Source organism: Cetorhinus maximus, unplaced genomic scaffold, assembly GCF_964194155.1.
Source record: "Cetorhinus maximus unplaced genomic scaffold, sCetMax3.hap1.1 HAP1_SCAFFOLD_655, whole genome shotgun sequence".
Lineage (NCBI taxonomy): Eukaryota > Metazoa > Chordata > Chondrichthyes > Lamniformes > Cetorhinidae > Cetorhinus > Cetorhinus maximus.
Window position 1 is genome coordinate 176,207 of NW_027596597.1, and position 13,479 is coordinate 189,685.

The following is a 13,479-nucleotide window of genomic DNA, read 5'->3' on the forward strand; positions in this document are numbered from 1 at the left end:
CACCTGGTGATACATTTTGTTAAAGTTGAACCGGATTGTACCCTTGTAATGGTGTTTTTTGCAAAAAAAAAGGTTCTCCCAGGACGAGGCTAGCCCATTGCACTTCGGGTGTTCTGACGCCTGCGATGTCCCCAAATGCGGGATACTCGACTGCAAAATTTGTGGTAGTGGGGGACTGCGTTCGCGCTCTCCCCGATTCACAATTCAAAAAATAGATTTCATCATATCTTTCATTTTCTCTTCTATTTCCTGTCAGCAACCTTTTCTGAGAAAAGAAATATATAACCCCCAATGTGTGCTCTTCAAAATCTATACTGGACTGGTTATTTAGCTTTTTCTTTCCTCCTCGCAAATATTATCCAACCCCCATTCTTTTCCTCCCTGTCATTATCAGCCGGCAATTATTCCATCTATGCATCATTTTCGCCAGACCGTTTGTTTCGTGGCCACCAAATTACTCGCGCCATTTTTAACCCCGCGTTTGCCCACTCAAAAATCTCTCTCAAACAACCCCCATCTAACACCCAACCCACCATCACAACAGTCCCCGCACTCCCAGCACCGCCCCACCCCCTATCTCTCTGGACGTCTGTATAAATACAAACTCATATCAGTCAGCTATTAACTCATATGCATTCACCATTTTAAACATGTAGCAGCGACCCCTCACTATTTCAAACATGAACAAGCACCCTGTCCCCATGTTCATTCTAATTACCCCCCTCTGAAACGAACAGCAGCCTCCCACCCCCTCTGTATAATCTCCCCCTTGATCAGCCCCCTCTGTGACTCCTACCTTCTGAAACTCCTGCCCCCTCTCCTCATGTGTAAAAGTCTTTCCCTGCCCCTTCTGCAGCTCACTTGCCCTGCTGTAGGTCCATCAATTCACCTGTGATTATTCCTTGAAGGCTTAAATAGCGCAAAGCGAAGAAATAAACAGAAAGAAAACTGGAGAAAGGCAGATAGAAATCTAAACCCTCAGTAGAATGACCACCGGGAATCCCGTTTAACCGTCAGAATGATCGCATAGCCCAAAATACACGCATTGTCCCTGAATTATAACAAGATTTTAGGCAGCTTCACTTTAGGACTTTTCATTTCCTCTTGTGGGGCTCCTGTTCCTCACACACTGGAGGCTAACATGTAAGTTTTAGATTGCATGGCTGGGCTACTTTAACCCCAGGATTTTCTTTTTGAAACTCCAGGCCCGCAGTCCAACAGGAACTGGTTAACCGGAGCCACCGAAAACCAGGGTCTCGGAGAGGAAATGAAATCTCGGGGTAAGAAACGGACACAAACTCACTTGGGCCCATGGGGCACGGCCTTGGAGAAGGTCTCAGGAAACTCCTGAAGAAGAAGAGTCCTTGTCCCAGTCTGGATCTTCAGATTGCAGGTTTCAAAATAAAAATTCTTTGAGGGGTGGGGGAGAAAATTAATTCCATTAAAACAGAGAGCAAAGAACATTTTCAAACAAAATAACGCAAGAGCCAATGTTTCATCTCAGTTACAACTCAGCAACATCCAAATACAAACAAGTCAAAGAGTTATAAAGCAGATTGAGACAGAGGGAACACACACGCACATTAAACCAGAGTGGGGACTAGCTCCGCACTCTGGAGGTGGTTTTCGGATTGGGTTCCTAGCCAGGTATATCCTGAATGAGCAGTTTGCAGACTCCACCCCTGGCATGTTGGGATGTCTCTCAATCTGCTCCCCAGGAGGCCTGTCCATTGATATGTTAATCCCAGGGCAGGACAACTTTCTGATTCTTCCTGTCCTTTGACGTGTTCACCCCAGGAAAACAATGTTTCAGCCATTTTCTGGTTAATGTTAAAACTTTAACTCATCTTGTCGGGAATGTCACTGCAGTTCGAAATATCAAACACTAAACCCCCAACACAAGACTGTGCAAAGCATGTGGATTGTTACTGAGATTCCGTCTGTGATTTTTAGTGATGTCAGTGTGGATTGTGTAATCTGTGTGTGTGTGAGTGTTGCTGGTCCCATAATGTAACGCAAATGTCTCCTTGCAGCCTCTCAGTACGCCACTCATGGTCCCCTGGTACTTTTTGGATTGTCTGGAGAAGACATTGAAAGAATTAGAGTTAAACAACGCTAACACTAGCTGCACTGCGACGAGTATATGAGAGCTTATTCTTATCCAGGGGTGTATGTCCACATTCAGCCCCCATTCCCACACTTGCTCCCACCGTCGGATCTCTCAAGTGCTCTTCCGTATCATTGATTAGCCTTTTAAACACCGCCTGTAACACGTAATGCTGATTCCTCTCCTTTCGTAAGACACCTTTAAACTTTGTCAGACTTTCGGGAAGGTGGGGAATTGGGGCCTGCTTAGGTTCCTCATAGTGTTCCAGGGCATGGTGGAGTGTGTCGGAGGCGTTGACTGAGACCTGACCCCTTTGTTGGACGTACATTATTCACGCGTGTCTGATAGTAACTGGGAGCCGGGGTTCCCTTGTATCCTGAGCGGGTGTGATGGTTTCCTTGTGGGTAATTTCTAATATACAACCCTCCGTTCGGTTGTACCCGCATTTGTCCAGCACACCCCTGTTCCAACTGGATGGGAGCAAATTGTGAGGCTACCTTTCCTCCTGCACCCACTCAGTGATTCCCCGTGTATGCCCTCATTCTTGCATATGGCATGCATATCTATGGCGTAGTACCGGAGGGAGTCATTGTCTCGGATTAACCCAATGTTCTCCACTTGGTACTGAGGGTGTGGGCCCGTGTCTGCTGTGACTGAGGGGATTGCCCATACCTATCACGTTCATTTGGTTTGAGGTGCACTTCTGAATCACCGCATACACCCATGTCATTCCTTTCAATGTACATGCGTCGATGACGCCTGGGTTCTTGTCCATCCCCCACAACCGGGCACTGTTGATCCAGCCCGGTACCTCCCCCCTTTGGATCTGGCCCAGATTGTGTCTTAATTGCCCGATCATCCACTGGCCGTAAGCTGGCTTTTTTGGGTGCTGCCCTCTTGTCCTTCCTCCCTTTCTGTTAATTGGCTGGTGGCTTTAGCATGGGTCTCTATAACGTGTACGCTTTCCAATACAGATGCCACACTCTTGCCCCCTAGGGCCGCTGCCATTTCACCACCCCTCGCTACTCTTATGAGCAAGCTGCCTCATGATCCCTTTAAGATTCGTGACCTCGGAGTTGATTCCTTGGATGTCGAGAGAGTTTACCAGGGAAGTCCCTGTGTTCACCCTTGTCAGTACATTGTTAACTAACTCTCTCTTCTGGTGGTGGAAAGCAGGATGTCCCCTGAATCTAGTGGCACCCGTGGCGTCGGCCGCCTGATTAATCACAGCCTTACTCAGTAATTTGTACAGTTTTCGTAGGGGTGCTTGGTTACTGCAATACTCAGGCAGTTGCATACCTGCCAGGTTCACAATTACCTGTACAATTTCATGTTTAACATTATCATACAAGAGTTCACCGTCCGCATACAGTACCAGTCCATTCTGTGGCCCAGGGGTCATGTCTGGGCAAGATAGTCTCTGTGGTGTCGTCGTGTCCTGTGATAGCGGGGTGGTGTCGGTCCGGGGGTCCGCCGTTGCAGTCAACTCTCCGTGTTTGGCCCTCAAGATCCAATGCCAGGTATCTGTCATTCCCAAGTCTTCCTCCCCGGGACAGTGAACCCAGTTGTTGTTGTCCTGGGGTGTGAAGGTAAATTGCGAAAAATCTCTCACACACTGTATCTCTCACACACTGTAGCTTTCTCCTTTACGTCCCTCCTTGTGCACAGCCCACGGTGACCCTCCCCGTAGTTGAGGATTCCCCCTTTTCTCTTTCAGATGGCCAGTCCTCCAGATCGGGAATGAATCCTAAACCACTTGGCTAACACAGTACGGAGTGCTCGTTGCCCGTTTTCCCCCCGCTGCCTGGTAATTTAGTCTTTCTTACTTACATCATACCTTTTCAGTTGCGACCAGTGTTTCCACCTAGCTTTTCCCTTCATATCGGCGCAGGCACGTGAATAATTCCGTACGGTCCAGTCCATTTTGGGGCAAAACCTGTTTGGCTTGGGGTGATTTGAACAAACACCATGTCTCCGACCTCAGCCGGTGGTGACGGGGGTCCCCCTTTTGTCCTTTCTTCTAAATCCCTGATAGCCTGTTGGTCCTTCACTTCCTGTTGTAATTCCTTTAGCTGTCCATCCAATTGCTTAATATCATTTTTAATTTTATCTCTGATGGGTCCCATATCCTCACTTCCGGTGGCTCTGCCCTCTGGCAAGCGCATAGCCCTCCCGGTCAGCAACTCATAAAGGGGTTTATCTTAAATCCAGCATTTTTCAGTGTCCTTATGACTATCAGGAGAGCTCCGATGTGGCCCCTTTCCGATTCTGACGCTATTAGGATATCATCTGCACATTATAAGATTGTACTGTTGTAAGACTCTACGTCGCGCGGACTCAGCTTCTCACTCGTGACCCGATGGAAGATGTTGGGGCTGTTGTGGAATCCCTGTGTGAGCCTCGCCCATGTACACTGTCTCCCTCCCACTGTGAAAGCGAATTGATCTTGGGATTCCTGGTCCAGTGGTATCGACCAAAATCCATTGGCTACATCTAACACTGTAAATATTTTATGTTCGGGTTTTTACAATTAAAGCACACCTCGGGTTTAGGAACGGCTGCTGCAGTGGCCACCATTTCAGTGGGGTCTGTAACCTCACTGCCGACACCTTTATCTTAGTTTTCCCTATGTGGTTATCTACCCCGATGGCCCATCTTCCTCGATCATATGTGTTCTTGTCTACTTGCCCGGGCCCGGTGTCTAGGATCGCCTGGTGGGCCCGGTGTCTAGGATTGCCTGGTGGGCCCAGGCCTGGTGTCTAGGATCGCCTGGTGGGCCCAGGCCTGGTGTCTAGGATTGCCTGGTGGGCCAGGCTAAGGCCATCCTTGTACAATTGCATAAACTGTACATCGTCTCGGTTCAGCGCAGCACCTACACCCCCGTAGTTACAATATGCCTCAAACCTCCGATTGCCATATTCATGGGCACTCTCGCCCTTTTCTTGTTTTACTCCAGTCACTGTATTCCAATTAACTGGGGCTTGCCCTAAGTCTTGTGCCATTTCTGCTCTAAAGGCTCGGAAATCAGTTTGCTGCTGTGCCTGGTCTGCCTGGTTGTCCGGGCACCGGGGGCACATGCTCTATCTTAATTGGGGCCACGGGTTATGGGGGTGGTGATTCCCAACCCGCTTCCCGTTGTTCCTCATATCCTGCTGCCTGTTCCACCAGCCCGTTCCAATCTACATTATCTGCGTATTGTGCAGCTACTGGTGGCTGTGTTAAAGCTGCTGAAACTGACATGAGGTTTTTTGCCTGGACCAGCTCTTCATTTTGGGATTTGTTGGCCAACATTCTATTTACTTTCTTACTTAACTCTACGTGTTGTCTTAACATTAGGATCCAGGCTTCATCATCTTTGTCTTTTTTCTGATTATCCCGCCATTTTCTCTGATCAGCGGGTGAGTCAAATGGGTTCCAATTGTTCTTTATCATTTTGCCTATCGATTTCTTATTTTTGTCAGCTAAATGCTGTGTCAAGGATCCCCCTGGTCCCCACTCGAGTTTGTCACCACTGGCCATCTCTGGGTAAGACGGTCGGGGTATAGTTGTTGTCAGCGGTACGGTTCTTACCATACCATAAATACATACATCAGAAATAAATACACTATCAATATATATACAATAAATACACTATAAATATATACACTAAATACATACATCATAAATAAATACACTATAATTATATATACTATAAATACACTATAAATATATACACTATAAATACATATATCATAAATAAATACACTATAAATATATACACTATAAATACACACATCATAAATAAATACACTATAAATATATATACTATAAATACACTATAAACATATACACTATAAATACACACATCATAAATAAATACACTATAAATATATACACTATAAATACACACATAAATAAATACACTATAAATATATACACTATAAATACACACATAAATAAATACACTATAAATATATACACTATAAATACACACATAAATAAATACACTATAAATATATACACTATAAATACACTATAATTATATACACTATAAATACATATATCATAAATAAATACACTATAAATATATACACTACAAAATACATCATCAATAAATACACTATAAATAAATACTCTATAAAATACACTTTAAAACTGCCCGCTTGGCCTAGTTGCTCCATCTTCACCCTTTGCCATAACTGTTCCAGGCGAGAGCAAATTCCAAATTTTAAACACCCTCTCAGAAAAATAAGTGACTCTGGAATTTTTTTGGACTCATAAATGACTGTTTTGTATTTATGGCCCCTCAGTTTTGACACCTCCACAAGTGGGAATCTCTCTTGATCTACCCCAATAATTCCTCATATTGTTCCTGTTTCTGTAATACTGACAGATGATGGGAATTTCTCCCACTCAGTAGCAATTCTCACTTCCGGCCAGTAGATGTCATCACATTCCAACAGAGTGAAGAGAGGCACAACAGGCAAGAATTATTCACATGATATTGAAGAGGTGGAATTTAGGAAATACTAGGAGACAAGCTGTTAGTAATTTTTTATTATACAAAACAATATTTATAATGTTGTGCTAAATATAACTGCATTGTCCTGTACTTGAGAGTGAGATTCATTGTTATCTGGCACAGTTTGTGAGTATGAGATTCATTCTATAGTTGTCAATGGTACTGTCTGTGTGTGTGGGAAGCATTCTGTATCTGTCAATGCCCGGTTCTTAGGAGATTGTTAGATTTATTCTGAATTCTTTCAGCATCTGATACTCTATGTGAGTTTTGGATGTTTTCTGAATCTTTCATCGAAAAATCATCGAATCATAGAATGGTTACAGTACAGGGGGCCATTTGGCCAATCGAGTCTCTCCTGGCTCAATGCAAGAGCAATTTAGCTACTGCCACTCCCCATCCTCCATTTTTCCCCTTCAGGGTGTCACGGACATCATTTATATGTTTACTTATTGTCCACGGTCAAAGTGTTTTAATGTGTGCCTTCTTACCCTCAGAGGGATTTGTCCCAATGGAAATGATTTCCAGCAGCAAGCTTTTGTGAATTTAAAAATAAAGAAGATTATGGGAGTTGGTAGTGTAGTGATAATGTCACTAGACTAGTGAGCCAACCCTGGTCTGGCCTACATGTGTCTCCATATCCACAACAGTGCGGTTGATTCTTAACTGCCCTCTGACCTAGCAAGCTACTGAGTTCAAAGGCAATTAGGGGATGGGCAACAAATGTTGGCCTAGCCAGCAACAACTACATCTCATGAAATAAAGAAAAAAGGACTTGCCCCGAAGGTTTACACCTCTCACACACATTTCATGATTTTTCAATGATAGATTCAGAAAACATCCAAAACTGCCATAGAGTATCAGATGCTGACAATTCAGAATAAATCTAACAATCTCATAAGCACCGGAGATTGACAGATACAGAATGCTTCCCACAAACATATATGAAAATTAGATATGGATGAAGAAAAAAAGCAAATACGGTTGCAAGTAATAATTATTTCAGTCTCACATTTTGGATAAATTAATGCTTTGGCAGTAGTGGGGGTCTTGTAAAGCAGAGAATTTTCAATCAGCGGTGAGGCTTCTAGTAGTTGAATCGCCAGGAGGTCAACTCTCAAGTGAATATGAACTTGGAACTGGTTAAGGGAGAATCCTTCTCCCATTTTTAAGGTATCATTGTTTTACCTTGGCTGTGTGATCGCCTTGCCGCTGATTCGATGGGTTTTCAGATGGTGTTTCACGTGGTATCTGTCATGGTGTTTCTGATCTGAACAGCTTCTGCTGTTATTTTTTAAAAGAACAGGTAACTAAAAGGCTGCCTTGATCATGTAACAAATTACAAGTTCTGAGCACTTCCAAAATAAGGTTGTGGGTTGCTTTTTCACATTCTGTGTTGTAGCCTTTCACACATTGACAGCTTTTGAGACAGCTTTAGTTTCTGTAATTGAATGACTCCATTCAACTTAAATGACATTTGAATGCCTTTCAGAAAAGACATTAAGTTTCGATGTCTTTATGGCCCAGGGTGAAGTAGTGTGTGATAGCCTCGTTCTGTTGACAGTTCACCTTTAACAAGGAGACTTGTGAATTTTATAAGTGGCTGTGATTGTCCAGATCTTAATGAGGTATTTGTTTGAGTTTCAGGTCTGCCCGAACCCGATGTAGCCAAAGTCACGTGATATGTTGCCAGCCATCTTAAAGCTGCTGTTCCCATTTTTAAAATATAGTGTTAAAATTTGTAATATCTTCATGCCTGTGCTGGGCATGACAAGATGCTTATCCAATTCCCTCAGCTCCTCCCCACCACACCTAATATCCTGTGCTCCTCCCGTGTCTGAGGTCAATTGGGTTAAGTCTACTCCAGAGTTGGTGATTCACCCTGTCAGAGCTGTGCTGTACCCAGCAGGAAGGTCTCTGCTATGTGCGGGATGGGGTGTGGACACCTGCATCATCAGCTTGGACCAGGAGAAGGCCTTTGAAAGAGTATCACACACCTACATGGTGGATGTGCTCTCCAAAATGGGGTTTGGGGAGAGAATCCGCAATTGGATCCAACTGCTCTACATAAACATCGGAGGCGCAGTTTCAATCAATGGGTGGGAATCAGTAAGCTTTTTGATCAAAGCTGGTGTCAGGCAGGGCTGCCCCCTCTCTCCTATCCTGTTTGTGTGTTGCATAGAACCCTTTGCTGAGTCCATCACGAATGATCCGGGCATAAAGGAGGGTGGTGTGGTGGGGGTGAGGGTTTGTGGTGATGATCCCAGGCAGTGGAGGCACTCAGGTCAAAGCCTCCCTGTACATGGACGATGTCACCATATTCTGCACGGATCCGCTGTCGGTGCGCAGACTGATCCACATCTGCGACCAGTTCAAACTGGCCTCGGGAGCGAAGAAAGGTTGCAGCAAGAGTGAGGCCATGTTCTGTGGGAACTGGGCTGACCGATCCTTTGTTCCCTTCACCGTCAGGTGAAACCGAACCTGCTTTAGATCTAGGTTCCATCGAGGTGTGTGTCTCCGCGCTGGTGGAGGGTGTGGGTATGCGTTGTGACAGGTCGTCCAGGCTTCTTATTTCCAGCTCTTCAATGGAGGAGATGACCTCTGCGCTGGAGGCAAGGTCCTGGATGGAGCTGAGGGATTGGCTGGCTGAGGGTGTCGGTCGCTTGGCAGAGCTCCCTGTGAACCAAAGTCGAGATAATGAGTGCATGGCAGCAGAGTCAAAAGCAGCAGAGAGAGAGAGAGCATTCACAGTTGCGTTGAGAGAGGGATGATGTGGTGCAGGATCGTCACATGAGTGTTCACCACTGACCTCACCGTTGCTGCAGGCAGGGTCCACATCCTCACCAGTCAGCGCGATGGCACACTCCTCAAAGCGGGTGAGGGGTCTAATGTGGGCCACTCCACCCCCCCGGTCTGGGTCCTCTCCCTGCTGTTGTGAGCCAGCTTCTCCTGCATGGAAACAGATGGAGAGAGTGTGAGCAGGACACATGGCACTGCGGGGAACGCTTGTGTGGTGAGCGGAGTCATGGACGGGATGAGGACGTGAGCTCCAGAGGATATGAGCCTGATGGAGATGTGAGGGTGTGTGTGAGAGTTAGTGGTGCTTTCCCTTGAGGTGTGAGATCCCTGTGGATGTGTGATGGGTTTGTGAGTGCGTGAGTTGACAGCGATGAGAAGAGCGACTTACCCTGGTGGAACAGATGAGAGCGTTTATCCTCTTTCAGCACCTGATGGCTGTCCTGTTTTGCAGGCCATTGGCGCTGACCACCGCTGCCACTGCCTCCCATGTTGGTTTGGTGACCTTGCTTTGCTGGTCTTGGCCCAGAACGGGGGTAGAGGACTTTGTGGCAGGCCTTTGCTGCATCCAGTAGGCGCTCGAGGGAGGCGTCACTAAATTTGGGGGCAGAATATTTCCTCCTTTTGGCAGCCATCAGTTCCCAGCAGCTTCCTATCCCTTGAAGAGTGCCAGCCCTTTGAAGGGGCAGACTTTAAATATGGCACCTGGTTTACTGAAGGACTGATAAGTCGGCAGGGTGGGCGAATCAGAGGTCCATGACCCAGCATGTTTCCTGGGAATGCATAATGAATGGGGCGAGAATGGGACGATACAGTGTGAAAAGCCAGCATTGCGGCTGGCGGGTTAAACGTCTTCTTTCCCACCCACCACCGCATTCAGTGCAAATCTGGGATGATTCTGCCCAAACATCGAGTTCTGGGAAGAATGGGAACTGATCTGGGAGGTGACAACACTTTCAAGACCTTTACACAGTAGAAGAAGGGTAGAGATGGGGCACTAGTTTGTGAGGACTTTGGGAGCTTTCAGACTGCAGCTGGTGATATCAGTTTCTAATTTGCTGTTCACCCTGTGTATGGGGGAATCAGCAATGCCATATACAGGAAGAAGCACCTAGATTACACTCCCATGACAGAATTGAGCAGGATGATAGAGCACTAGGCCTCATCCACATTGCATTCGCATTACCTTGTGTGTTAACCATAACCAACTTGGCCTCTTTATCAATCTCTTTCGCAGAGATACCTTATTAGCCTCATTCCCTGCTCTTTCTCCAGGGCTCTAAAAACTTATTTTATTCGTGTCGCCTTTGGCTCTTCTGCCAATTGCCTAAATTAACAAGTGACCGAGCATCAATTGCTATTTTCGTAATGGAATTACAAACTTTTATCACTCTGTGTGACAAAGTGTTATCTAATTTCACTCCTGAAAGATCTGCTTTAGTGTCCTCGTGTCCTGTTGTTACTGACACTTGTGCCGAAACAGTTTCTCCTTCTATCCCCCATAAAAAATGTAATCGTTTGCAAAACCTCTGTTAAATCACTCCTTACGCTTCTCTTCTCTAAGGAGTCCAACCCCAGCTTCGCAAGTCTTCCCATACAGCAGAAGTTCCTCATTCCGGGTACCATTCTGGTAAATCTCCTCTGCACACTCTCCAGTGCTTTGACAGCCTTCCCAGAGTGTGGAGCCCAGACTGAACGCCGACCAGGAAACCAGACACTCAAGGAGATTTCCACTGAAGTTTTCATTTTAACCATTTTGATTTCTTTAAAATCTTTTGGGCCAATAAAACATATGGGCAATGAAAGCCCAAATCACAGTCTCCCATCGTGACACATTTCAACTGCTTTTACCGAGCAGAATTAAAACTTAGTTCTGTGTAAGCATCATCATATCGCAATGAAACCTCAACTCTACAATAAGTCACTCCTGGTACCCAAGTTAGATTTTGTTCATCAGCAAGAAAACCTGATGTAGACATGTTCCAGGATTGTTGCATTCTATCATTCTGTCCTGCTCAAACCATGAGGAGAGTAATGTAGATCTTCTTCCTGATGTAGAGACAGTGACCTCCCATCTACCGGAGAAATCTGAAAATTGTGAGATTGGTGACGTCACCAGTTGCAGCCTGGAAGGGGCCTTGGTATAAAAATGAAGGCCACGGTGACTTTGACACGGACACAGAGAGTGCTGGCTATGCCCTGGCACAAAGCTCAAATTGCAATGCAGCAGGAAATATAACTCAGTGACAGCCTCCTTTGTTCCTCTAAGAAACTGAGGCAGGAGAAGTGATTGTATAAACACCTCCCACGGCACCTTCCCATGCAACCACAGAAGATGCAACACCTGCCCCTTTACTTCCCCTCTCCTCACCATCCAAGGGCCCAAACACTTATTTCAAGTGAAGCAGCATTTCACTTGCACTTCCCTCAACTTAGTCTACTGCATTCGTTGCTCCCAATGCGGTTTCCTCTACATTGGAGAGACCAAACGCTGACTGGGGGACCGCTTTGCAGAACACCTTCGGTCTGTCCGCAAGCATTACCCAGACCTCCCTGTCGCTTGCCATTTCAACATTCCACCCTGCTCTCATGCCCACATGTCTGTCCTTGGCTTGCTGCATTGTTCCAGTGAAGCACAACGCAAACTGGAGGAACAGCACCTCATCTTCCGACTAGGCACTTTACAGCCTTCCGGACTGAATATTGAGTTCAACAATTTTAGATCATGAACTCTCTCCTCCATCCCCACCCCTTTTCTGATTTTTCCCCCTCCTTTTTGTTTTTTCCAATAATTTATATAGATTTTTCTTTTCCCACCTATTTCCATTTTTTTTAAATGTATTTCCATCCATTGTTTTATCTCTACCTTTTAGCCTTTTTCGATTCCTTCACCCCACCCCACCCCTACTAGGGCTATCTGTACCTTGCTCGTCCTGCTTTCTACCCTTAATTAGCACATTCCTTTAGATAATATCACCACCTTCAACACCTCTTTGCCCTTTTGTCTGTGACATCTTTTGGTTATCTCATCCTATCACTGGCCCTCTATCCAGCTCTTCTTGTCCCAACCCCCACCCCCCCCCGCCCTTAAACCAGCTTAGATTTCACCCCTTTTCTATTTTTCCTTACTTCTGTTGAAGAGTCATGCGGACTCGAAACGTTAACTGTGCTCCTTTCCACAGATGCTGCCAGACCTGCTGAGTTTTTGCAGGTATTTTTGTTTTTGTTTTCGATTTCCAGCATCCGCAGTTTTTTGCTTTTATGATTGTATAAACCCCTGCACAGTGCTATAGACCTACCTACTGTGTGAGCTGCTTCTGCTCTCTCCTGTCTTTGCTGCTCCCCTTTGTCCTCCAGACCCTACCAGACCATCCATTACTGCTAAACAACAGTTGTGAAGAAAGCCAACAGCAGCAACAAACCTCTTCTCAGTGTCAGAATCAAGTTTTCAGAGTCAGGAAACAGAACAGAACACCCAGAGGTTCATCAGCAGCTTCAAATGTCAAACCAGAAACTAACCGGATTTATCTTTATAACCCTTTCAGTAGTATGGCAGAAGCAGCCTTCGTGCCTGTTAGTGCCACATACGAACATACGACCATGGAGCAGGAGTCGGCCACTCAGCCCCTCAAGCCTTCTCTGCCATTCAATAAGATCATGGCTGATCTGATTGTAACCTCCTGCCTACCCTGATAACCTTTCACCCCCTTGTTCATCAAGAATCTATCCAGCTCTGCCTTTCAAATATTCAAAGACCCTGCTTCCACCACCTTTTGAAAAAGAGTTCCAAAGACTCACAAACCTCAGAGAAAAGATTTCTCCTCATCTCTGTCTTAAATGGGCGACCCCTTATCTTTAAACAGTGACCCCTAGTTCTAGATTCTCCCACAATCCACTCTGTCAAGACCCCTCGGGGTCTTAAAAGGTTTTGATCAAGTCGCCTCTTACTCTTCTAAATTCCAGTGGATTCAAGCTTAGCCTGTCCAACCTTTCCATCCATACCTGGAATTAGTCCGGTAAACCTTCTCTGAACTGCTTCAAACACATTTACATCTTTCCTTAAATAAGGAGACCAGCA

The 13,479-nt window shown here is 45.6% G+C and overlaps 1 non-coding gene across 1 annotated transcript; it reads left to right on the forward strand.

Moving 5' to 3' along the window:
* The first annotated feature begins 34 nt into the window (after window positions 1-34).
* Window positions 35-196, forward strand: LOC144674447 (U1 spliceosomal RNA). Its single transcript, XR_013574562.1, has one exon. It is a non-coding gene; the product is annotated as a U1 spliceosomal RNA (small nuclear RNA).
* The last annotated feature ends 13,283 nt before the right edge of the window (window positions 197-13,479 follow it).